Source organism: Sus scrofa, chromosome 2 (assembly GCF_054392235.1).
Source record: "Sus scrofa isolate SSC_HxYL_T2T_F1_AM1 chromosome 2, Sscrofa_HxYL_maternal_Yorkshire_Landrace_v2.0, whole genome shotgun sequence".
In the NCBI taxonomy this organism is placed as follows: domain Eukaryota; kingdom Metazoa; phylum Chordata; class Mammalia; order Artiodactyla; family Suidae; genus Sus; species Sus scrofa.
Window position 1 is genome coordinate 114006705 of NC_139384.1, and position 26894 is coordinate 114033598.

Here is a 26894-nt window from a genome sequence, read left to right on the forward strand (position 1 = left end):
TTCAAATGTAAAGTTAAAGTAATAAATGTCAGTATTTAAAACATACCAGAAAATATGTCATTTTCAACTACTGAGAGTGTCTAAATATGTTAAATGTTGAAAATTTAGATATAAATTTAATTTTTTTAATGTTAGGAGGGCACATAGTTTTTCGAAATTATAAGATAAGAAGCAAAACACTTACAACCCCTGATGGGGCAGTAATGATCTGCAAATGTCTGGATTGCTAAGTGGGTTGTCATGACGGCAGAGGGATCCTGATGCTGGTGGTTCAAGGACTGCAACTTGCCAAGGAGTACGTTTTCATCCTCCCGAGTTTTGGGAAACAGTGGTTCAGAGGTGTGGCTTTATCTATATGCATATGCTAGTAATACAATAGTACTTCCCTTCCAGTTTGAATCCTTTACCCTGTAGGATAAAGTTTTATTACTTCCTTACTGGTATCCAGATATCTCCTCCTAAAGTCCATCATGATAGTAGCTTAAAGCCATAAAATCTGCTAAGTTCAAATGAGCAGAGCTTCACCTGTATTGCCTTCCACCTGAACATTCATTCATTCATTCAGAGTCTAGGATGGGACCTGAGGATCTGAAGAAGAATCAGACAAGCTCCAAGTCCTCAAGTAGCTCCCCATCAAATGAGCCATGGACACCAATATTTTTCATACATTGGATAAACAGCAGAACAGAGAAAAGACTGAAAGACTTTGGAAACACTGGTAAGGATTACAACTCTGCCTTGAAGACTTGGAAAAGTTTCTAAGAGAAGGCGACAGAACTAAGTTTGAGCCCAAAATAGCAACATGGAAGAACTGAATAAATCACTCACCATGACATACAGACACACAAACACACACACACCTCTACTGCAATGCAATTATTACAGTAACCATCTGTGGAGTTAGTACAGAAATCACAGGTCAAGAGTATAGCCTCCCACAGGATTCCCCTCACTTCAAACATCAGTCACAGTATGATGATTACCTTCCACCCACACATCTAACTAATTGTCTACAAATTCAAGGGTTCCCATGACTCCATCACATTTTATAATTTTCTAGAGCAACTGACAGAACTCAGGAAAGGACTATACTTAAGAATATGGCTTTATTGTAAAGGATGGATCAGGAATAGCCAAGTGGAGAGGCATGGGGGCAAGGTCTGAGAGGGTCCCAATATGAAACTTGTGTATCCTCAGGACATCTCTTCATTGGGTACATTCATATGAAATACCAACCAGAAAACTCACCCAAGTTTTGTGCATCCAGCATTTTTACTGGACTCTTATTTCCTAGGCATGATTGATGGGATCACTGGCTGAGTGGCTGAGGTCATCCTCCAGCCCCATGCCTCTGCCCAGAGATCACATGGCCAAGCCCCAAAGCTCTACTCACATGACTGGTCTCTCTGGTGTGAGCAGCCTATCATAAGTCATCTCATTAGCATAAACTGAGGTGTGGTCCAAGGGGTCTGAATAATGAGGACACTCCTAATAGGACTGAATAATGAGGACACTCCTAATAATCAGGAAATTACAGGGATTTAGAGATTATCTCACAAGAACCAGAGACCAAGACCAGCCAAAATTTTTACTATACAGCATTATTCTTAAAAACCTTTCATTGTTTTTCATTACCTGTAAAATGTGTATCAACATGGTCTACATGGCCCTGTATGACCATTTTCCAGTTTTCTTTACCAGTCTTATTTCTCCCCTAACGCCTTGCCCAACAGATTGACTGGACTGCAAGAATTCATTCTTAAAATACATTAGCCACCTTCCAGCCAAACAGCCCTTTCCACAGGATATTTAACGTTCCTGAAACAATCTCCTTCCCTTAACGTCCCACACATATTTATATCTTAATTCAAATATCACTTCCTGAAGTCTCCCTTGACTGCCTCTATCTTCCCAGAATAGGTCTCACGTTTCAGGTCTTCCTGTTCACAGTCTCTCATAAAATCTGCCTTTCTCCTTCATGGTACTAATTACGTTTGTAACAAAATCCTTAATTTGTTTATTTCTTGCTTACTCTTCTAAAAGGGAAACTCAACAAGATCAAGTGCTTCTTTACCAGGGCTTAAGATAGCTCCTTGCATATACTACTTGCTCAATAAATAACCATTGGGTGAAAGAAAGAGTGGAATCAATAAATGAGTAAATGCTGCTTTTAGGCATTTCTAAAAACCCCTATCTTTCTAATAGTGAGAGCTCCATGATCTGCACTGTCTCAAAACTTATAAGATTATATATATAAGGACTATGTCATTTATTAACCCTAGTAGGGTGCTTGACACGTCAGCCAAGTTATCAGAGCCATCACTTTTCACTTCATCAGCCACAAATTACACTTTTTATCACCCTCTAGGGAGTGAGGTTGTCCCTGATCCTAGAGAGCATGTCAATTGCTTTGTTTTCATTCTTTCCCCATGCTCCACAATGAATCATGATCCACTTCAGAATCTGTAGCATCATATAAAATTTAAGCCTACCATATGTGGTGGTATAAGTCTGTAGATAATAGTTCTGACCCAGAGAAAGTGACAAACATGTAAAGATTTCACTTCCTAAGGCCCTTAATAATGTCAACTCAAAATGTCAGTTGTTCTCAATTCTGGTTGCAGTTGGATTTATATGAAGTGCTCTTTTTTTTTTCTTTTTTAAAAATTGAGACATAGTTGACATACAACTTTGCATTAGTTTTCAGTGTACAGCATAAGGATTTGATACATGTATACATTGTGAAATTATCTAGTTCACATCCATCACCACATATAATTACAATTTACTTTTCCTGTGATGAAAACATTAAATATCTACTCTTTTAGCAACTTTCGAACATACAAAACAATGCTGTTAACTACAGTCACTTTGTTGGGGTGCTTTTAAAACATACTGCCATTCAGTTAAAGCAGAATCTCTGGTGGAGCCATGGGATTGGTCTATTTTTAAAGGTCCCAGGGGATTTTTAATAGGCAGTCGGCTGGGATTCACAGAGGTAGCTGTAGCATTCATCACAGTCATGGTTAGGTACGTAAATTCACTCCCACTGAGGGCACATGTCACACCTCCTAATTTCCTAATTGCTTAACCCCAGTTAGGAAACAAATATATTATCTGAAAAGGGATACTAACTGTGCAGAAAGCCCTTGTGTGGCTGCCCAGTTCATAAAAACCCCTTCCCTGAGGGCCCTCTTGATATACAGTGTTTGCTGTATCTGTATATTATAATCCTGTTCTCCTGGCCATACATAATTAACACGTAAGTGGATACTTAAACTGCATCATTCCAATATATCTCTTTGGAATTTGAAGTTTGGAACAAAGTTAGAGCTAAGTGGTAGTATGTCGGTAATGCTTTTTGTGACATTTGCCAATTTCCTTGGTGTAAATACATCATGGCCAATTTCAAAGTAGTAATGTAATGTCATTTGGTATGCAAAGCTCCAGAAAATTTAAGGACTAGTTCTTCCAAGCCACTATGAACCAGTTCCAAAACAGCCAAGGAGCCAAATCAGTTTAATATCAGTTCCTCAGATAAGATTCAAGTACACTTCCTGCACTGTTGCCTGTATTTCCCAGAACAGAGTGGTGCAATTCTTCCTTAAATTCTCTGAGACACCTCTCCCTCCCACTCACTTTTCATTTTTCTTCCAGTATTTTTTTGTTTAAGCTAGTCACAACCAATTTTTCCATGTCCCCAACATGTGGAAAAATGTGGTCCCTCATTAATGTACTAGTTAACATACATGACTCTCAATCTAAGTCTATCAGACACTCAAGTACCTGAGAGATGAGGGAAACAATTCTAAGGGCATGCCTGGTAGAAGAATTCCAGTGGAGGAACACTAAGCCACCAGATGGCAGTTCAAGGGCACTGTGGGCTTGCTGGGAGACACTGAGGGAGTCACAGGTGGCGTGAAGGAGAAGAGAGTCTGAAAAACTCTCTATTTTCAGAATTATGTCTAGCAAGGGCTGCCGGCATTCTCTACTTTCTTTGAAGATAATTGCTCACATGTTTTAAAAGGGCTATTGATCTGAACACTATGGAAGCTCGGTTTGTTTATTTACAAGTACTCATCTTCGATCTTGTAAGGAAGCTGAGATATGGAGGCTTTGAGGACCAGGGAAGAGAGCCAGAGGAGTCAGAGAGAGCAAATGGGGCAAAGACAATTATGCCTGAGACTCTTCCCAGACACGCAGGGGTAAGGTGTTCTACTCATCAAAGTTTACAAACTTGTCTCCAGAATTGCATGTATATTTAATATGACAAACTATGTACATGAATGGGGAAAAACTAAGCTCTTATGCTGACTGCATATAACACAGGCTTAAACTGGGAATTGAAAAATTGATAAAAATAGGATGTCAGTATAAAAGTAATACTATTTATAGCCATGTATTCAAACTCCTCACCATTCAGGCCCAATTGTGTTCAAGTTATTAATTACATGCACAGTAGTGAATATACTACCTACAAACATTGTTCTTTTTATTTAACTAACTTATCTTTATAATACTTAACCCATATAGTTTAGGTTGATGCAGCAGGTTTATCTCCTTGAATTTTTAAATATTTTCAGAACTTTTGCTCATACACTGCCATTCTCCTTGTGACCTTGGGGTACTCCTTCTAGTCTTCCCTTTCCTTGACTGAAAATGACAATTAGCTTAGGTCATTGCTAAGACCTAAGAATCTTAGAACCTCGGAGTTCCCGTCGTAGCGCAGTGGTTAACGAATCCGACTAGGAACCATGAGGTTGCGGGTTCGGTCTCTGCCCTTGCTCAGTGGGTTAAGGATCCGGCATTGCCATGAGCTGTGGTGTAGGTTGCAGATGCGGCTCAGATCCCGTGTTGCTGTGGCTCTGGGCCTACAGCTCCGATTCGACCCCTAGCCTGGGAACCTACATATGCCGCAGGAGCGGCTCGCAGGAGCGGCTCAAGAAATAGCAAAAAGACAAAAAAAAAAAAAAAAAAAAAGAATCTTAGGCTCTAACAGCCTATGAATTCAAGTATATTTGCATATGCAAATTTTCATGTAAGTTCTGAGAACAGAGGGAAGGAAATTATATCAACACATGATTTTAAATCTTTGAATTTTTTTCCTATAAGATTTCACATTAAAAACGTTTTTAGTAGTACTAGGCTAGCAAAAAATCAGGGCATAATTTAATCCCTGGAAGAATTAGTTCTAAATATATATTAGGTGATAAGAAGGTAATAGAATAGTCACACAGATGCTTGTATCAGTGTTCTACTTCAGTCATAAAAATAGAACCCAAGGGAGATCTTCAGGATCTTAAAAGAGGTCCTAAAAGCTGCCCTATCACTATGTATACTTTCGTGGTCATGGTTCTTAAATGTTGGTATTTGTCAGTACCAACTGGCAAACTTGGCACATAGCAAGGCTCAGGGTCTATCCTACTTCAACACCTGGCCCTCTGTACTGCTTTATTTGGTGGTGATACATACCAAAGATTAAAGACCACTGCCCTGGTCTATTTACCTTTCCACTCACCTTGACCAGTGATTCTCAAAGTTTTCTGCACACTAATGTGACCTAGGGTGGTTTTTACAAATCCTGATGCTTAAGCCAGATCCCATAACTGAATGAGAATCTCTATAAGGGGAAGCCAGGCAGCAATACTTTTTAATAACTCCTTGGGTTATTGCACTGCACCACCAAGTTTGAGAAGTGACCTTCTCTACAAAGTTCTTCTTAAACTTTAGGAATCTTGTTAATACAGATTCTGATTCAGTATGTCTGGGATGGGCATGAGGTTCTGCATTTCTAAAGAGCTCACAGGAGATGCTATTGTTGCCAGTTGCTGCAGGTCCAGGACCACATAATGAGTATAGTCGTGAATGACAACTGTATCTCTTATTCTCTTTCCCAACCCCCCAGCGGCTCCTTCCCTACCCAGGAAATCAAAATTTGGAACTTAGAAATACAGAAGTCACGGAAAAAGAAGTTGTTGATTTTGAGAGTGCTGCTGATGTAAAGATATTTAAAGTTGGAATAAACGGTGAACTGAATGTCCTCTTTGGATGCTATGATTAGTTGGTCATTGGACTGGTATGATGAATATCCAGGAAAATGGCATTTAAAAGTTAAGTCCAAATGAGGAAAATCTTTTTTAAAGTGTTCAGCTCACTTAATATTTGGAAATAATAAGAGGTGAGAGAAATAAAATAATGCTAAAATATTGCTTATGAGAAACTTCTCCTGATGAAATCTTCCTATTTTAATAAAAAGCTCCAGTTTGAAAAGTGATCTATTAACTGTTTAAACTTAATTTCTTGATTACTATATTTTGTAACCTTGAAATAGGGAAGTTCTCTTAATCTATTTAAATGTATCTTGACTTGCTTGAGTAAGAAGTAACTAAACAAGAATGATTTCCTTAAACCTTAATGATTTTTTAAATAACTCATTGAATTTTCTCCTAAATGTACAGATACATGTGTAAATGAAAGCTGGGGATGCTGTACAAAATATGATTGCTTCAGTATACATCTTTATGTCTTTGTGTTGCTCTGTTATCAATTCTAACTGTCCTTTTAATGTAAATACATATTTAACTGTGTCATAATAATTATTTTTATTAGTTTCTGTAAGACTTTCCAGAATGTGTTCCATACAACATCAGAACAGCAACACTTACCATTGTATTCAAATAATACTTGGAAACACTATCTGTGTTTCTCTGAGATTTGTGCTGCATATGAGCATGTTAACAAAGGCTGTGTTACTAAAGTCTCTTGCAAAAAAAAAAAACAAAAAAAATACAAAATTAATTAAACTTCTCAACCCTCTCTGGGCCACTGCTTTCCCAAACTTTTAGTCCATATAAATCTCCTGAGTCTTTCCCTGCCTCAGCTACATCAGCATTCTTTGTCTCACATTTAGTAAAATGCAGCTCCAGGGCCATGGCCCTAATAATAGAGGTTGAGGGAGTCAGAAATCATCTTGATGTGCTGTTTCTCACAATTTACTTTCTACTCCTTCAAAAATATCTATTTGAATATATAAATATATATAAATAGTATGCATGAAAATGATTTCTGATAAGAAAGGGTTTCAGGTAATTAAAAACCTGGGATAATTAAATTATGTTCTATATTTAATTAATACTTTTCAGTAATTAAATGAACTTTTCTTCTAACTGAAGGCATGTCTTTAGCTGATTATTTGAAAGTGCTTTCCAAAGCAATAAGTATATCTGTTGAAGCAGGATTTTGAGAAGTGGGTGAAGTTGGACTCTACCTGCCTGACATCTGTATCTCATTCTACTGATGAAGAATAAGCAGGGACAACAGATTTACAAATTAATTATATTATAAACTAATCATTGAGGAAAACAAAAGTCTAGAGCCCTCTGCAAACTTAGGAGACATGTCAGACATCTTAGGAGACAAACTCACAGAATGGGAGAAACTATTTGCAAATGAATCAACTGACAAGGGATTAATCTGCAAAATTTATAAACACCTCCTCCAGCTCAATACCCAAAAATCAAACAACCTCATCAAAAAATGAGCAGAAGATATAAATGGACAATTCACCAAAAAAAGACATACATATAGTCAAAAAACACATGAAAAGATGTTAAACATCACTGATTATTAGAGAAATGCAAATCAAAACCACTATGAGGTACCACCTTACATGGGCCAGAATGGCCATCATCAAAATGTTTATAAGCAATAAATGCTGGAGAGGGTGTGGAGAAAAGGGAACCCTATTACACTGTTGGTGGGAATGTAAGTTGGTGCGACCACTGTGGAAAACAGTATGGAGATTCCTCAGAAAACTAAAAATAGAATTACCATTTGATCCAACTATCCCATTCCTGTGCATCTATCCAAAAAAAACCTTGGCTTGAAAAAATACATGTACTCCAATGTTCATTGTAGCACTCTATACAATAGCCAAGACATGGAAACAACCTAAATTTCTATCGACAGAGGAGTGGCTAAAGAAGATGTGGTACATATACACAATGGAATATTACTCAGCCATTAAAAGGAAAGAAATAACAAGCATTTGCGGCAACATGGGTAGACCTAGAAATTATCATGCTAAGTGAAGTTAGATAGTGAGACACCAACATTAAATGCTATCACTTACATGTGGAATCTAAAAAAAAGGACACAAAGAACTTCTTTGCAGAACAGATACTGACTCACAGACTGTGAAAAACCTAAGGTTTCTAAATGAAACAGGGTGGGAGATAGGGGGATATGCTGGGGGTTTGGGATGGAAATGCTGTAAAATTGGGTTATGATGACTGTTGTACAGCTATAATTGTACTAAAATTGAGTAATAAAAAAAAATGAGACACATCAGTGTTTGGCCTAGTCTACAACTGTAGTTAGATTGGAATGCTTGATTAGTAGATAATACCAATCTTTTTTTTTTTTTTTTTTTGATCTTTTTGGCGCCACACCCTTGGCATATGGAAGTTCCCAGGCTAGGGGTCTAATCGGAGCTACAGCTGCCTGCCTATGCCACAGCCACAGCAACACAGGATCTGAGCCATTTCTGTGACCTACACCACAGCTCATGGCAATGCCATATCCATAACCCACTGAGGGAGGCCAGGGATTGAACCCACATCCTCATAGATACTTGGGTTCGTTAACCACTAAGCCACAACAGGAACTCCCTCAAACATTTTTTTTTAACACTCTTTTTCTTCTTTTGATTTTGTTGTGTCTTCCCAGCCTGGGTCCTATAGGTTTCCATTCAAACAACCTACAGGCATGATACAGCAGATCAACACACAGATGCCACTTTTGCTTTATGTATGCAACCAGAACAGTGAGTACAGTCTCTGCTTCCTGACAGTCTGCCTCTTGAGCCCTGGAACTGGAGAAATTACAACATGCCTCCCCAGTATTGAAGCAGCAGATGCACAGTCAAGAGGAGCCAAATGCTATGCCTTACCCTGGAGCCAGTAGGACATGATCAGGCTGGTTGAAAATGGCAACAAAATATTAACCTTTTCTCAGGAAAGCTGAGATGCATAAGAGAAAGAACAAGCGCTAGAGGAGATGAAAAAGAAGGGAAAAATGGAAAGAGCAAAGGAGACCAGAGGTAGGGACAGCACAGGTAAAAGGCAAGCAGCAAGTCCTCTGATAGCTCAGGAAAGAACAAACGGTAAATACACCTAGACCAACTCTGTCATGCGAAAGTGAGACAAAGAGCCTCCTGGTCCTCAAAACTTTAGCAATGGAAGCATTTACTCATTTACTCATTCATTCATTCATTAAAAAAAAATGGTGACTTCTCTCTGAGGGAAGAGCCTAAATTTGATTCACTTCCAAACTCCCACTTCTTCTACTGCAGTGGACCAAGGCTATAGATTCCCTGATCAGCTGCCACGAAGGAAGGGTCACTACATTTTTCTGACCATATATACTCAGGAGTAGGAAATCTGGCAATGATAACATAAATGAATAATATTATTTTTATGAGAAGGGAATGACAGCAAGGATGAATGGTATCTGAGGACCAAGCCCCTGTCTCCAACCTCCCACATCCATGTGTAACATAAAGCCCTCTCCCCACCTGTAGATAATAAATAAACCCTGAACAGGAAACAAAGAATCCCAGAATTCATAAAGAAAACTCTGCATTGACTCCTGAATTTCTAAAAGTAAGTCTCTTATCATTGGGTATCTTTAGGACTCAAGATAGAAAAAAAAAATACAATTTTCACATATCTTGTTTGAGGCTTAAAAAAGGCTAGGGCCTTATGTTTGTTTTGAAAGAGGCACTGAAAAATATCCATTCCCAGAATTTTCTAGTTAAAATTTTGACAAGATATAGTACCTCTATTTAATACCAAAATGGCATTATGTTTCCATAAATATAATTTAGTTCTTTCCTACTTTTGAAAAAATAACTTATTTTAGACACAAAGTCTCATATTAAAGCCTGACAATAAAATTAGATTTTTCAAAAAACTGTATTACAATCCCATAGTTTTTAATTTAGTTTTACAATGTTCAGATAGTAATGTGAATAGAAATGGTGACTCAATTACTTTTCAAGTGAAATACCTTGATGAATATATTCATTTTCTTCTGACAGGGAATTATTATTGCCTTAAATTCAATCTTAGCCCTGCACATGCTGTGGGGATTTTCATGGCTAAACTGTTTTAAATTATCTTATGAGTCATTCACCTTGAAAAATGAATGCACTTTACCCATAATAAGGCAGAATAATATGTTGTAGGCTGTAGATGACTTCAAATTTGATTTTCTAGAGATATTTTATTAAAACATTTCCCTTAGGTGGCTAAGAATCATGCCTCTTGATTTACTTCAGGGTCAGGATTGGGACACTGGACTGAGCTATGTGTATTTGTTCATTCATTCAGCAAATAGAGAGTTTAGCAGATAAAGGATCAAGGCCAGAAGCTCTGTTAAAACCAAGATGAGCAAATCAGTCTTTAGGACTAGAAGTCTACTGAGGAAGGAAGGTCCAAGCAGTGTTCTTAGAGGTTAGGATTAGGGCCACTAATTTCATGATTGATGTTATTTGCTCTCTGCCCTGGTTTGAAACCACATATGGACAGAAGGCAGGGGATAACAGAAGCTAAGACTCTAGTAGAAATAGACCAGAAGTCTGCAGGTAAATCTGATTAGATGAGGCCAACAAAGAAAGGCTAAACTTGCCTTAGCCTCATACTTATTAAGAATGTGTACATTATAGGGTTCAAAATATTATTCCAAAAAATCAGTATCATTGCCTTGCATACTTATATCTAGTTAGAAGTATGTAAAGATGGAAAAAATGGCAAGAACTAGAAGCTATAAAAGCACCTTTTAGGTAAAATGGGAAGTTATGACCTGCTTAATTTGCTCAATGGACCCATTTTACCCTATCAATGATTTGGATAATATGAGTTGTATTTATTCATATTGTAAACTAGGGAACAAACTTACAAGGGCAAATTTACTTTTCTATATGGGCCAGTGGCAGACATAAATTTGGAACTCACAGTGAAGTGGTTTTAGAAAGATTGTTTTTTCTATGCAATATTTTAAATTTTGTTTTGTAAGCAGAGTGTCTAAGGTGGTAGGACATAGCATTACAGGTGTGAATATCCATCAACCTCAAAGTACTTAAAAGTTCTTAGAAAAGATGATTTTTCTGCACCTTATAAAGGTAAGAAAAGTAGTGCAGAATTTTATCAATGGTAGTAATTGTGTTTGTGCCCAAAGGGGAGGAATCATTTACTTATAAATAATGATAAAAGATGGGTTTTTGAAGGACACCACCTAACTGGAAGAAATCATAATCATGATCATTTCTGACTCCTTCCTGCGAGTCTAATAATTCTGCTCTAACCAATGTCCCCCACCCTCATCTGAATAGATACATACATACATACGGGTATGTTACCTAAGCTAATTACTTAATCCTCTTCAATTTTACTTTCCTTATCTGTAAAGTGGTAGTAATAGCTTCAATCTCCTAAGTCTGTTGGGAGAACAAATGAGAAGATCACGCAAACACTCAGCATGGTGCATTATCTAGCAGGTAGTAAAAGTCAATAAATAATTGTAGCCATTGACACAACTTAGTACTATTTTTTTATTCAATAGATGCCCTAATCATGATAAAGTGTTCTACACCCACAATTTTACTTGGATGTATAAACAAATCAGATTAAGCAAATCATACACATAAATCATTAAAGAACAGTGTTGTAAAAGAACTCTGAACACTCTTAGATTTTATTTTCATTTTTTTTCAAGTGAAATATATAGGGATTTACAATAACAAGATATATGTGTTTCTAAAAAACTTGAATTTTGCAAAAATTACACACTAAAAATAAAAGAGCCTATGGGAAATAATACCATTAAGGGCACAATATTTAAATACAATGGAACTTCAGATGTGAGAGAGAAAGTGGCAAAGAACACATCTGAAGACAATAGGCTGAAAACTTCCCCAACCTGGGAATGGAACAAACATCCAGGTACAGGAAGCACAGGCAGTTTCAAACAGAATCAACCCTAAGAGGACTATACTAAGACATGTTGTAATAAAAATTTCAAAAATTAAAAAAGAGAAATTATTAAAAGTAGCAAAGGAAAAGCAACAAGTTACACATAAGATAATTCTTGTAAGACTCTGAGTTGACTTTTCAGACAAACTCTTCAGGCTGGAAGATAGTGGCATGATACATTTAGAGTGATGAAAGGAAAAAACCTACAACCAAAACTACCCTACATGGAAATTATTCAGATTTGATGGAGAGATCAAAAGTTTTACAAACAAACAAAAGCTAAAATAGTTCAGCACCACCAAATCAGGATTACAATAAATGTTAAAGGAACTTCTCTAAGTAAAAAAGAAACGGGCCACAACCAGAAACATGAAAACGATGGAAAGGAAAAGCTTAAGGATAATGGCAAACATACATTAAAGATACTAAGTTGACCACAGACAAACCTAGTAGGAAGTTTGAAAGACAAAAGTAGAAAAATAATCTATATCCACAGTAAGTAGTGCACACAAAACAAAAAGATGTAAAATATGATGTCAAAAATAGTAATTACGAGAGAAGGAAAGTAAAATGCAGGGTTGTTAAGATGTGTTTGAAATTAAGAGATCAGCAACTTAAAACTTAATATATATATATATAAAATACCTATATTTATATTATATATATATATTATACCTATAGATATAGATTGTTATATGTAAACCTCTTTTAACCATAAACCAAAAATCTTTAACAGATACACAGACACACAAAAAAGGGAAAGGAGTTCAAACATAGCACTAAAGATAATTATCAACACAAGATATGAGAAGAAAAGAAACGAAAAGAACTGCAAAAACAATGACAAAACAATTAATAAAATGGCAACATTTGCCTACCAATAATTACTTTAAGTGTAAATGGACAAGATGCTCCAATCAAAAAATGAAGAGAGGCTGAAAGGATACAAAAATAAGACTCATGGATATGCTTCCTCCAAGAAACTCACTTCAGATCCAAATACACACACAGAGTGAAGGTAGGGGATGGAAAAATGAATTCTTTTCAAATGGAAAACAAAAGAAAGCCAGAGTAGCAATGTTTATATTCAAAAAAATAGACTTTAAAACAAAGATTCTAACAAGAAACAAAGAAGAACATTACATAATATCAAAGGATTAAACCAAGTAGAAGATATAACAATGAGAAAAAAAGAGGAAATAAATACGTAAAATAAATACTAATAAACATAAAGGGAAAAACTAACAGTAACACAATAAAAGTAGGGGAATGTAAAAACCCACTTACATCAACAGACAGATAATTCAGACAGAAAATCAATAAGGAAACATTAGCCTTAAATTTCACATTAGACTAAACGTATATAAATAAAACATTGAATTCAAAAGCAGCAAAATACACATTCTTTTCAAGTGCACATGGAATGTTCTCCAGAATATATCATATGATAGGACATAAAACAATTCTCATACTCCAATTTTCTTAGGAAAATCAAGTATCTTTTCTGACCACAAGGCTATGAGACTAAAAATCAACTACAAGGAAAAAACTGCATAATTCACAAACTTGTGATGGCTGAACAATATGCTATTAAACAATCAATGGATCACTAAAGAAATAAAAAAATAAATGACAAAATACCTGGAGAGAAATGAAAATGAAACACAGTAATAAAGTATCTATAGGATGCAGCAAAAGAAGTTCTAAGAGGGAAGTTTATAGTAATACAATCTACCTCAGGAGACAAGAAAAGTCTCAAATAAACAACCGTAAACTAAAGGAACTTCTTGAAAAAGAAGGAAAAAAAACAAAACTCAGAGTTAGTGGAAGGAAAGAAATCATAAATCTCAGAATAGAAATAAATGAAATAGAGACTAAAAAAAAAAAAAAATAACCCAACAGAAAAGACCAATGAAACTAAGAGCTTGTTCTTTGAAAAGATAGACAAAATTGATAAACCTTTTGCCAGATTCATCAGAAAAAAAGGAGAGCTTCCAAATCAACAAATATCAGAAATGAAAAAGGAAAAGTTATAAACAATGCCATAAAAACACAAAGGATCATAAGAGACTGCTATGAACAATGATACAGCAATAAAATAGACCTAGAAGAAATGGATAAATTTATCCTAGAATAAATGGATAAATTCTTCACAATGTACAATCTCCCAAGACTGAACCAGGAAGAAGTAGAAAATATGAAGAGACCAATTACTAGTAATGAAAATGAACCAGTGATAAAACATTTCCCAACAAACAAAAGTCCAGGGCCATATGGCTTCACAGGTGAATCCTTCTCTCTTTATAAAACAGTTAACACCTATGCCTCTTGAACTATTCCAAAAAATTACATAGAAAGTAACATTTCTCAATTTATTCTACAAGGCCAGTATTACTCTGATACAAAAATCAGACCAAAGTACCATGGAAAAAGAAAATTATAAGCCAATATTACTGATAAACAGTTATAAAAATTCTCCAACAAAACATTAGCAAAACAAAAGCAAAAATACAGTACAATCATATAGTACATCAATTGGTATTTATACCATGGATGCAAGGATGGTCCAATATTCACATACCAGTCAGTGAGATACAATCAATTAACAAATTAAAAAATAAAATTCATATCATTATCTCAATAGACGCAGAAAAAGCTTTTGACAAAATTCATTTTTTTGTGTGTGTGTGTGTCTTTTTAGGGCTGCACCTGTGGCATATGGAAGTTCCAAGGCTAGGGGTCCAATCAGAGCTATAGCTGCTGGTCTACACCACAGCGTCAGCAACAAAGGATCCAAGCCACATCTGCGGCCTACACCACAGCTCTCGGCAATGCCAGACCCTTAACCCACTGAGCAAGGCCAGGGATCAAGCCTGCAAACTCATGGTTCCTAGTTGGATTTGTTTCCATTGCGTCACAATGGGAATTCCCTTGACAAAATTCAATATCCATTTACAATAGAAACTCATCACAGGGATCAAGATGGCAGAGAATTAAGACATGGACTGTACCTTCGCACTTTCTCCAAAAAATACATTTGAAAAAAAACAAAAAAACAAAACCTACATATAGAATGTTTTGCACAGACCATCTACTGAATGTTGGCAGAAGACATGAGACTTCCAAAAAGGGAAAGAAAACTTCCATGTAACTGTCTAAAACAAAAGGAAAAAAAGACAGAAAAAGAAGATTAAAAAAAAAAAAAAAAGGAATCAGGATGGGACCAGTGCTCCTGAGAGGGAGCTGTAGAAGAGGAAAGGATTCTCACACAACTAGCACCTCTGCCTGGCAGGGAGATCAGCCTGGATAGAGGGGGAGACTCAAAGCCTCGGAGAAAAGCACAGCAGCCAGTCTGAGGAGGGCGAAGAGACAGAGATCTTTACAGACTGTCAGTATCACACAACACAGTCTGAGACACCTGGGGCAGGGGCACTGAGTGCTGAAACTCAGGCTTCAGAGGTCATTTCCGGGGAGAGGACTAAGGACTAGGCTGGCTGTGTGGAGACAGCCTGAGGGGCTGGAGAGCAATGTGCCAAGCTGAGGGATTGCAGGAGGAGGCTTAGCCCATCAGAGAAGCAAAGTGCTATGGTTAGGGACTGTGAGAGGAGAGGGGTGGGACCACCATAGTAACTTCTTTCTCTGCCCATGTGCAGGCTCTCAGGCATCAGGATGCCTCTTCTGTGGGCTACAAGGTCAGCTGCAAACTGCTGCAGCCATCTTGTATTCCAGAGGTGGGCACAGCCCAGCACTACTGAGAGTTCCATGCCAAGCAGCGCCTGCCATCCTAGTCACCCCAGGTGTTGCTGCTTCTGAGGGCCCTGCAACTGAGTGCCCTCCCACTGCCCCCATCTCCCTGGAAGAACACACAGGGCAGGCAGCTGCACATGCCTTATCAAACAGATAATGGCCTGCCCATACTGAGGAAACAGGTAGCAAACATCCACAACAAAAAGCAGCCCTCAGGCAGCCCTCAGGCCAAAAAAAAAAAAAAAAAAAGACAGGAAAATTGTAAACCCACACAAGTTACCCAGGGATGCTCCCACACATATAAATAGCCCTCTAAGACCACAGTAGATAATTGTTTTAGCTAAACTCACAGAGTAAGAAAAATATAAACAAAATGAATAAGCACAGGCACCACTCCCAGTTAAAATAACAGGAGAATTTCCCTGAAGGAGCAAACAAGGAGACACACCTCTGCAGTCTAAAAGACACTAAGTTTAGAAAAGGAGGTAATGAAAATACTGAAGCAAATGAGAATGGTTATCAACAGTAATGCAGACTACTTTAAAAAGGAACTAGAAACTAAAGGAGTTCTCGGAGGGCAATTCATAGTAATATAGGCCTTCCTCAAAAAGCAAGAAAAATCTCAAATCAACAGACTAACATGCTACCTAAAAGAATTAGAAAAAGAGAAATAAAATCTAAAGTCAGCAGAAGGAAGAAGATCATAAAGATTAGTGAAGAGAAGTTCCAGTCGTGGTGCAGTGGAAATGAATCCGACTAGGAACCATGAGGTTACAGGTTTGATCCCTGACCTTGCTCAGTGGGTTAAGGATCTGGCATTGCCATGAACTGTGGTGTAAGTTGTAGAAGCTTGGATCTGATGTTGCTGTGGTTCTGGCATAGGCCAGCAGATTAGACCCCTAGCCTGGGAACCTCCATATGCCACAGGTGTGGCCCTCATAAGATAAAAGACAAAAAAAAAAAAAAAAAAAAAAAAAAGGATGAGAGAAGAAATAAATAAAATAGAGATTCAAAAAGCAATAGAAAATAAATCAATAAGTCTAAGAGCTGGTTCTTTGAAAGGGTAAAGAAAATTGGTAATGCTCTGGCCAGACTCATCAAGAGAGAGAGAGAACCCAAATAAATAAAAGTAAGAAATGAAAAAGGATAAATCTCAAATGATACTGCAGAAATACAAAAAACCATGAGAGAATACTATGAGCAATTATATGCCAACAAGTTTGACTACATAGAAGTGGGCAGCTTTCTAAAAATACACCCTGCCAAAACTGAATCAAAAAGAAACAGATCATTTGAATAGACATATCACTAGAAATGAAATTAAACATGTAATAGTAATTTTTAAAAACATCCCTACAAACAAATGTCCAGGACCAGATGGCTTCACAGGTGTTCTATCAATATTCTATCAAACATATTAGGAAGAATTTATACCAATCTGTTTTTTCCAAAAGATTGAAAAAAAGAAGAAACACTCCCAATGACATTTTATGAGGCCACCATCACCTTAATACAAAAACCAAACAATGATACTGTCATAAAAAAAAAAATACCTAGGAATAAACCTGACCAAGGAGGTGAAAGACTTATATACTGAGAACTATAAAACATTAATCAAGGAAATTAAAGAGGATTCAAAGAAATGGAAAGATATCCCATGCTCCTGGGTTGGAAGCACCAATATTGTAAAAATGGCCATAAAGCTAAAGCAATGTACAGATTTAATGCAATCCCTATCAAATTATCCATGACATTTTTCACAGAAGTGGAATAAATAATTCAAAAATTTATATGGCACCATAAAAGACCAAAAATTGCCAAAGTGATCCTAAGAAAATAAAAAACAAAGAGGGAGGCAAATTCTTCCAGACTTCAGACAAAATTACAAAGCCACAGTGGTCAAGACAGAATGTTAATGGCACAAAACCAGACATGCAGAACAATGGAACAGAACAGAGAACCCAGAAATAAACCCAGGCACCTACAGTCAATTAATCTTTGACAAAGGAGGCAAGACTATCAAATGGGGAAAAAAGACAGTCTCTTCACTAAGTGGTGCTGGGAGAACTGGACAGCTGCATGTAAATCAAGGAAACTAGAACACACCCTCACACCATGCACAAAAAGAAACTCAAAATGGCTAAAGACTTAAATATAAGATAAGACACCATCAAACTCCTGGAAGAGAACCTAAGCAAAACATTCTCTGACATCAACCTTATGAATATAGTCTCAGGTCAGTCTCCCAAAACAATAGAAATAAAAGCAAAAATAAAACAATGGGACTTAATCAAACTGACAAGCTTTTTCACAGCAAAGGAAACCATTAAGAAAAACGAAAAGACAACCTATGAAATGGGATAAAATAGTTGCAAAGGGTGCAACCAACAAGGACTGAACCTCCATAATATAAAAACAATGCAAAAAACTCAACAACCGAAAAACCAAACAACCCAGTTGAAAAATGGAGAGAAGACCTAAACAGACATTTTTCCAAAGAAGACATACAGATGGCCAGCATGCATATGAAAAGATGCTCAGCATCAATAATTATTAAAGAAATGCAAACCAAAACTACAATGAGATACCACCTCACACCAGTCAGAATGGCCATCATTAATAATTATACAAAGAGCAAATGCTTGGGAGGGTATAGAGAGAGGGAATCCTCCTACACTGTTGTGGGAATGTAAATTGGTACAACCACAATAGAAAACAGTGTGGAGGTTCCTCAGAAAATAAATATAGAACTACCATATGATCCAGCAGTCCCACTCCTAGGTATACATCTGGTGAAAGTAAAAACACTAATTTAAAAAGATAAATGCACTCCTATATTCATAGCAGCACTATTCACAATACCCAACACATGGAAACAGCCTAAATGTCCATTGACATGAATGGATTAAGAAGACGTAGTACATGTGTATATACAATGGAATAATACTATAAAAAAGAATGAAACATTGTCATTTGCATCAACTTGGATGTAACTAGACATTATACTAAGTGAAGTTAGAAAGAGAAGGACAAATACCATATGTATTACTTATATGTATAATCTAAAATATGATACAAATGAACCTATTTATAAAACAGAAGCAGACTCACAGAGAACAGACTTCTGGTTTTCAAGGGGGAGGGGAGAGGGAAGGTGATGGATTGGGACTTGGGGGTTAATAAATGCAAACTGTTACATTCAGAATGGATAGACAATAAGGTCCTACTGTATAGCACAGGGAACTATAGTCAATCTCTTGGGATAAACCATAATGGAAGATATTTTTAAAAAAAGTATCACTGAGTCACTTTGTCAATGCATCAGAAATTGACACAACATTGTAAACCTACTAACTTTAATAAGAAAAAAAACTCTCCATAAAGTGAGTATGGAGGATACATGCCTCACCATAGTAAAAGCCATCTAGAGTAAGCCTACTGCTAAAATCATACTTAATGGTGAAAATCTGAAAGCATTCCACCTCAGATCAGGAACAAGAAAAAAGTGTCCATTTTTGGCACTCTTATTCAACATAGTATGGGAAGTCCTGGCCATAGGAATCGTTAAGACAAAGAAATAAAAGGAATCAAAATTGGAAAAGAAGAAGTAAAACTGCCATTGTTTACATTGACATAATACTATACGTAGAAAATCCTAAAGAAGCCACCAGAAAAACTACTAGGGCATGTCAATGAATTTGGTAAAGTTGCAGGATTCAAAACTAATATACAGAAATTTGAGCATTTCTATACAGTAACAATGAACTATCAGAAAGAGAAATTAAGAAAAAAATCCCTTTTACTATCACATCAAAAATAAAATACCTAGGAATAAACCTACCTAAAGAAGTTAAAGACCTGTACTTAGAAAAATATAAAACAATGATGAAATATATTGAACATGACACAAACAGATGAAAAGATATACCATATGCATGGATTGGAAGAATTAATGTTAAAATGATCATACTACCTAAGACAATCTATAGAGTCAATGTGATCTTATCAAAATAACAATGACGTTTTTCACAGAACTGTAACAAATAATTATAAAATTTGTATGAAAACACAAAAGACCCCGAATAGCCAAAGCAATTTTGAGAAAGAATGGAGCTGGAAGTATCATACCTCCTGACCTCATATCATACTACAAAGTTACAGTAATCAAAACAGTATAGTACTGACACAAAAACAGACACATAGATCAATGTAATAGGATAAAGCCCAGAAATAAACCCATATGCTTCTGGTCAACTGATCTGTGACAAAGGAGACAAAAATATACAATGGGGAAAAGACATTTTCTTCAGTAAGTGGTGCTGAAAAAACTGGACATCTATGTTTAGTAGAATGAAATTAGAATATTTCCTCATATCATTTATAAAAATAAATTCAAAGTGGATTAAAGACCTCAATATAAGACCAGAACATAAAACTCTTGGAAGAAAACAAAGGCAGAATACTCTTTGACATAAATCATAGCAATATCTTTTTGAATCTGTCTCCTAAGGCAAAGGAAACAAAAGTACAACTAATCAAATGGAACCCAATTAAAATCTTTTGCAAAGCAAAAGAAATTATACACAAAATGAAAAGACAATCTACAGAATAAGAAAAAATATTTGCAAATAGTATGATTGAAAAGGGGATAATATCCAAAATATATAAACAGTACATACAACTCAGTATCAAAAAGCAAACAACCCAATTAAAAATGGGGGAAAGAATTGAATAGACATTTTTCCAAAGAAGACATACAGATGGTCAACAGGTACACCCAACATAACTAATCATCAGGGAAATGCAAATAAAAACTACAATGAGATGTCACCTTATGGCTGTCAGAATGGCTATCATCAAACAGACCACAAATAACAGATGCTGCTGAGGATACAGAGAAAAGGAAAACCTCATACACTGTGGGTGGAAATACAAATTTGTGCATCCACAAACGGAAAATAGTGCAGATGTTCCTCATAAAAGAAAAATATAACTATCATATGATCCAGCAATTCCACTCCTAGGAATATCTATGAAGAAAATGAAAACACTAATTGAAAAAGATAAATGCATCCAAATGTTCATAGCAGCATTATTTATAATATCCAAGACACAGATGTAACCTAAGTGCCCATCAATGAATGGATAAAAAAGATGTGGTATACATCACACACACACACACACAATGTACACACACACACACACAATAGAATACTACTCAGCCATAAAAAGAATGAATTTTTGCCATTTGCAACATGAATGGACCTAGAGGGTATTATGCTTAGTGAAGTAAGTCTGAGGGAGGCAGGCAAATAATGTATTTTACCACTTATATGTAGAATCTACAAAATAAATGAACAAACATAAGAAAACAGAAATCTCACAGATATAGAGAACAATTAGATACCACTGAGGAGGTGGGGGCAGAATAAGGGTAGGATATTAAGAGGTACAAACTATTACATATAAAATGAACAAGCAACAGAGGATATATTGCACAGTGCAGTGAATATAATTAATGCTTTATAATAACTTAATTTGCACCTTAATCGATACAAATTTTGAATCACTAGGCTGTACAGCCAAAACTAATGTTGTATATCAAGTATATCTCAATTTTTTAAATGTAGCTTTGAAATCAATACCTTAATAAAAATAACAAGAATCCAAAAAAGAAATTATGCTACTATGGTTAAATTTCCATGGGCATTTGCCATAGAATCTCAGTCCTTTCAGAGTTCTCGTTGTGACTCAGTGGTTAAGAACCTGACTAGCATCCAAGAGGATGAGGGTCCAACCCGTGGTCTTGCTCAATGGGTTAAAAATCTGGCACTGAATGAAATGAATGTCCTTGAAGACAAGCACTTTCATAAATTTAACCAAAATTTAAAATACAATCTGAGAACAACCTAATTTGCCATTAATTTCTCTTTTAATATGGGATAAATGTCTTTAAGCTTCTTCCTCTCTACCTGAAACTCCCCAGAGAGCTTACTTAACACAGAAAATGCAGTGATTCTTGAAGTATTGAACAAGCCACATTTCATACAAAGGAAAGGCATTTCTGCAGAATTTTTGACTTTTAGATTAAGTTTTAAGGTACTGTCAAGTTTTTTTCTCGAATTGTGAGAAAGCTTGGCTCTAATGGCTTTGAAACACGAATGTGTTGAGGAAAATTATGTGTGAACCCACACAACCTCCACGATACACTGACCTCATTTTCCAATTCACAAATACATATGTTAAGTTACTCAAACAAGGAAGCCAGTAGCATGAGGTGGTTCTAACATGTTAGCAACCTACTAAGCAAACCAAAACCTACAGGTTTTATAAATACCGCAAAGTTAAAAAATGGAAAGCTAAGGACAACCAATCACAGCCAACTGGGCTTTCCCAATAAAGCAGTCACTTAAACTATAACCAATCAAATAATTTCCTTGCTTTGCCTCTACTTTTTATCTATGAAATTCTTTCCCCTAGCTCCTCTTGGTAGAGTATATCTTGCCACTTCTGGTCTGATGCTTCCTCATTCAAACTGTCGTTCAACTAAACTCTTAAATATTAAAATATTTTTTAAAAGTTTAATATGCTTCAGTTTATTTCTAATGCATTCGAGTGAATGAGCATTAAAAAAAAAATCACACAGGATAGGCGAACAGACTACATGTCTGTATCATCATTGTTACGACAAGTTAAATGAATGTACTCACCACCAAGCCTTTTTGCCTGTAGAAAACCATAATTTCAATCAGTGATAAGGGAAGTTGAAGAAGTATCCAATAAACTTGAGCTGCAAAAATGTAAAGAGAAATTCTGTCAAAACTACTTTCACAGGATACATCGAATTTCTCACTCTTCAAACTATTGTGTATCAGGAAGTCTTTGGAGGAAAAACCAATCCAAGTGGGTGGGTAGAGGTATGTTCCCTCTGGAGCTTCCTTGGTGAATTGCTTCCTTTGATTTTAGGCTAAAGAGTATGGTTCTTTTCCATGACTCAACAGCAACCAGACATTTTGCTCAAAAAAAAAAAAAAAAAAAAAAAGTGGTGATGCAGTCTTGAAGTTTTGGCTCACCACCAGAGGAGATGGCAGCAGGATTTTGGCCACCCTTGGGTTATTTCTACCTCTCCCCACTTATTCAACAGCTCGAGTTACATTTAGATCTGCTTTCATAGTCCAGTGGATTTGAGTTCTAAGACCTCTCTTTCTTGGTCTGGTGGGTAAAAGGGAGTAGCCGTATACAGAGGAAGGGAATTCTCAATTTTCTGGTAATTAGTGCAAATGTACATATATACATATGCACACATATACACACACATGTTTGTGGGTTTATGTTATCCTTCTCTAGTATAAACCCAGCATATCACTTGTGGACTATCTATCTGCCTTTCTGCCCCTGCCCGTCTCCTTTCAGCATCACAGAAGCCCACAGAGGGATTCAGAAAGCAGTAGAGCTAAGTGGCTGACTATGGCACTACATTTTGATAGGTGCCAAAACCAAGACTACTATTTAACAGATATGCACAGTGCAATTGTTCCAGTAGCTAAAATGTTGAAATACTTCTGTATGGTTTTCCTGAGCCCACAAGTCTCCAGACCATCATTATAGCCTCCCTAATTTCTCCCCTTGGACTTCCAGAAGTTCCTCAACCCAGCTAAGCCCACACTGGGCAATTTCACCAACCAGAAACAGAAGGTTTTAATGCCTGGTCCAGCAGGGCAACCAGGCCTGGCTCTGCACTAAGGCAGCTGTCATTCTAACCGGTCTGTGGTATGTGTGTAGTACTGAGTATAAAATAATTTTAAGGTAACCTTAACTAAAATATTGCTGGAAATGTCACAGAATTTTGTCAAGAAGACCACTATGTGGAGTTAGGAGGAATAGCGTTAAAATTCCCGAGGTGAAAAATAGGATGAGACCTCAAGCAATAGGCTTGAGTTTCTATCATTTGAGAAAGAGTGGGTCATGGAGTTCCTGTCGTGGCTCAGTGGTTAACGAACCCAACTAGTATACATGAGGAAGCAGGTTCAATCCCTGGCCTTGCTCAGTGGGTTAAGGATCCAACATTGTCATGAGCTGTGGCGTAGGTTGCAGATGCAGCTCGGATCCTGTGTTGCTGTGGCTGAGGTATAAGCTGGCTGCTGTAGATCTGATCAACCCCTAGGCTGGGAACTTCCATATGCTGTGAATGTGGCCCTAAAAAGAGAAAGGAAGAAAAAAGAAAGAAAGGAAGGAAGAAAGGGTGGGTGGGTCCTGTTAAATACAGTGCTGGGAAGGACTGTGGGTCACAGCTGAACTGCTGGGATGATTGCAAAAAAAACTATTTTCCGTTCCTCCTATGTGGTAGTCATCTTCCCTATAAATACATTTTGAACAAATATTTAAAGGACATTAGTTTGGAAAGAGACAAATTATTAACCTCTTTGGGATATTATATTTCAGTCTAATGCAGCTTGAGAAATTTGACACCAGATTCCACCTCTTTGCTTAGGATGTGATCTCCACTCTTCCTGGATAATTCCTTCCCATCTTTTAGGACTCAGTGTCAGATCACTTCCTCAAGAAAGCCTTCCTGGATTGCCCAGGGCTGGGTTGAGGCAGACCCGTACGTGCTCGCAAAACATCTTGTCTTACTCCTCCCACACACTTATCACATCAGGTTATAGCTGCCTTTTTGTTTGTTTCTCCCACTGGAGGGAGGGAAGAAACTACATCTGTGCTCATTTGACCTTCAATATTTAGCACAATGCCTGAAATAGAAAACTCTCAATAAATTTTTGCGTAATGAACTATAACAATAAAAATGTAACTGAAATTGTTAATCTTATGCAACCCTGTAAAGTAGCTATATAATCACCACTGTACAGATGAGGAAACTGAGCACAGAGGAATTAAGTGACTTCCCAAAGTTACATAGCCAAGAAATGCAGGCCTGAGTTTCAAATCCAGGTGGTCTGTTTTTGAAGGCTATATAATTACCACACTATATGCCATGCCTCTTCCTTTTGAGTAATTAGAGATAGAACCACAGCGATAGTACAGGATCTCCTTTCCCATTAGTTCACAAAAAACTTAAAAGTGGAGTTTCAGTCCTGGCTCAATGGAAACGAATCTGAGTAGAATCTCTGAAGACACAGGTTTGATCCCTGACCTCGCTCAGTGGGTTAAGGATCTGTCATTTCTGTGGCTGTGGTGTAGGCTAGCAGCTGTAGCTCCAATTAGACCCCTAGCCTGGGAACCTCCATATACTGCAGATGCGGCCTTAAAAAGACAAACAAAACAAAACAAAACAAAATGAAACAAAACAAAAAACCAAGAAACAAAAAAACAATAACCTTAAATGTAAAAGCCATGTATTCAGTGATATTTATTCAGCCTTTCTTAATTCTAACTGAATGTAATGTGTGTTATAGCCAGGGATAGATGGAAGGCCCCTAAGGACCAGGGCAGAGATTAAGCAACAAAATAAATGAGGGTCAGAGGGAAAATAACAAACAATCATATCCAAAACATAAAGCCAAGTTCAGGTCCCCAATATGCATTTAAAATGGGTCAGAAAGCAAAGGTGAGGTAGGAATCTACGAGAACAAGAGCAGGACAGCAGGCTGGAGGGACAAAGAGGCTGAACTGTAGAATCTACCTGTTTTTGCTGTTAAGCCACAATGGGAGATCAGTTTGGTTACAGCAAACATTGAGCCACTGGTACAATCATTTAATTGCACCTAACAACCTGAACTAATAACATGATGATCCATTTGACTTGGGGTTTATGCCAAAGATTACTGAGTATTTCTCATATATCTCAGAGCTTTAAATTTGCCTGACAGTATTTGTCTTCAGTAACAGAGTTAACTAGATTTACAGGGCATGACGAAACTCCCCCGGGCCAACATTTCACTTGTTAGATGTGCTGTCTTAATAGAGCCCAGAGAAGCCCTAACTTAGAATAATCATGGTATGTAAATAAATAGTCACTACAGCTAATATTTCATGCTCAGAATGGAAGGGCAACGAGGGAATAAAAGTGAGAAAAGAAAGAATAACAAAATGGGATGCCAGCAAGATATTCTCATTTTAAAACTCTCCTGTGTCCCTGCTCACAGGCACATTCAAATCAAACAGTATCAACCACAAAAGAATTCTAAGAAGCCTGGCTCTGAAGACTGGTCTGCCAAAACCTATCACTGGCTGTTACATTCCAATTGAAAAAGATGAAACTGATCTCAGATGACCCTACACACACACACACACAAAAGCTGGGCAACAGAACTTTTCTCTTCATCTCTGGACCCCCATGACTAGCACAGAGCCTGGATTAAGTATCGGATGTTTGCTAACTTGGTCTCTGAGCCACACAGGGGTACCCTTCTTGCCCCCTGAAGGCTGTTCTCAGGCTGGACTCTCTTCTACTGGAGCACAAAGCCCGTCAGAACCACAGGGCAGCAGCGCACAGCAGGCTGTCTCCAGCTTCATTGCTCAGCTACTAGTGGCTCTTCTGCAAGAGTATGTTGAGACCAGGGAACAGTTCTGCTGGCTGCTGTGCTGCCTTGGGCTGTTCTGTGAAATAAGATGGGCTGGACCAGGAAGGATATTCTTTTCTGTGGGGACAAGCTTCCTTGTTCATATCTTTCCTGAATGGGGACAGTGCCTGAATGTCATTCTAGCTGCATCATAACGTGGAGAACACCCTGGACAGAGCTAGAAGGCTAGACACCTGCCTTGACCTTTCCACTGGTATTGTTAAGATCCCAGCAAGTTACTTCACCTTATTGAGCTTCAGTTTTCTCATCTGTAAAATGTGGTAATACATGCCATGATTTCTGTACAGTATTTTTCTGGGGATCAATGGTATAATATATATGAGAGCTTTTTCAAGTGTAAGCAAGCCTAACAAAAATAACATATTATTGGTAGTATCTGTGGCATTATCAATGTTGGCTGGTTTCTATGACTCCGAGCTACTGGCCTCAGCTTCATAAAGTCAGTAAGGTCAAGAGGTCTGTGTTACTGCCTAAAGGGGATTTTCAAATGTGAAATTTGTATAAATGGTATACAGTCCAAATGGTATAAATGGATGGCCAGCATATTGTCTGCCTTGAGCAGTTAGGCTGGTTA

At 37.2% G+C, this 26894-nt stretch overlaps 1 protein-coding gene across 1 annotated transcript in view; it reads right to left on the reverse strand.

The window, feature by feature from the left end:
• Positions 1 to 26894, reverse strand: part of ERAP1 (endoplasmic reticulum aminopeptidase 1) — a 132988-nt gene that overhangs the window by 63336 nt on the left and 42758 nt on the right. The window contains exon 2 of the mRNA XM_085014102.1: positions 22490 to 22569. The gene's annotated coding sequence lies outside the window, so the exon portion shown is untranslated. The remainder of the gene's footprint in view (positions 1 to 22489; positions 22570 to 26894) is intronic.